Here is a 1,537-nt window from a genome sequence, read left to right on the forward strand (position 1 = left end):
TAGAAAGCTTCTGATTGCCTTAACATTGGTAGGTGGTGGTAATTTTTCAATTACTTCTATCTTTGCTCGATCCACCTCTATTCCTTTGCCTGAAATTTTGTGCCCAAGGACAATTCCTTCAGTCACCATAAAGTGACATTTCTCCTAGTTTAAGACCAGGTTAGTCTCTTGGCACCTTTTCAGGACAAGTGCTAGATGATTAAGACAGGAGCTGAATGAGTCTCCATATACTGAGAAGTCATCCATGAAGACTTCTAGGAACTTCTCTACCATATCAGAGAAGATGGATAGCATGCATATCTGAAAAGTTACAGGTGCATTACACAGACCAAAAGGCATTCTTCTGTAGGCAAACACGCCAGAAGGGCAAGTGAATGTTGTTTTCTCTTGGTCCTGAGGATCTACTGCAATTTGGTTGTAACCTGAATAGCCATCCAAAAAGCAGTAATAATCATGACCAGCAAGTCTTTCTAGCATTTGGTCTATGAATGGTAAAGGAAAATGATCCTTTCTGGTGGCTGTATTGAGCCTTCTGTAATCAACACACAAACGCCACCCTGTAACTGTTTTTGTAGGAACCAGTTCATTCTTTTCATTATGAACCACTGTCATGCCTCCCTTCTTGGGGACAACTTGGACAGGGCTCACCCAGGGGCTGTCAGAAATAGGCTAAATAATCCGAGCCTCTAGTAATTTAGTGACCTCTTTCTGCACCACCTCCTTCATGGCTGGATTTAGCCGCCTTTGTGGTTGAACCACTGGTTTGGCATTATCATCCAATATGATCTTGTGCATGCATCTTGCTGGGCTAATGCCCTTAAGATCACTTATGGACCATCCAAGAACTGTCTTGTGTGTCCTTAGCACTTGAATTAGTGCTTCCTCTTCCTGTGAATTTAAAGCAGAGCTTATGATCACTGGAAAAGTGTCACCCTCTCCCAGAAATGTATATTTCAGGGATGGTGGTAGTGGTGTGAGCTCAGTTTTGGGAGGTTTATCCTTTTCCTGAGGAATTTTCAAATATTCTTTTATTTCCTCTGGTTCCTCCTGATCAGGCTGAACATCCTTGAAGATGTCCTCTAGCTCTGATTCTAGACTTTCAGTCATATTGATCTCTGGTGCGCGAAATTGTGATCACTACTTTTCACAACTCAATTAATCCCCGGTGATGAGTCCAAAAACTTGGTGCTCAATACCATGGCATAAACACAAATTCGCACAACTAACCAGCAAGTGTACTGGGTCGTCCAAGTAATAAACCTTACGCGAGTAAGGGTCGATCCCACAGAGATTGTTGGTATGAAGCAAGCTATGGTCACCTTGTAAATCTTAGTCAGGCAGACTCAAATGGGTATAGATGATGAATAAAACATAAAGATAAAGATAGAGATACTTATGCAATTCATTGGTGGGAATTTCAGATAAGCGTATGAAGATGCTTTTCCCTTCTGTCTCTCTGCTTTCCTACTGTCTTCATCCAATCCTTCTTACTCCTTTCCATGGCAAGCATTATGCAAGGGTTTCACCGTTGTCAGTG

The sequence above is a fragment of the Arachis duranensis genome, chromosome 5 (genome assembly GCF_000817695.3).
Source record: "Arachis duranensis cultivar V14167 chromosome 5, aradu.V14167.gnm2.J7QH, whole genome shotgun sequence".
In the NCBI taxonomy this organism is placed as follows: domain Eukaryota; kingdom Viridiplantae; phylum Streptophyta; class Magnoliopsida; order Fabales; family Fabaceae; genus Arachis; species Arachis duranensis.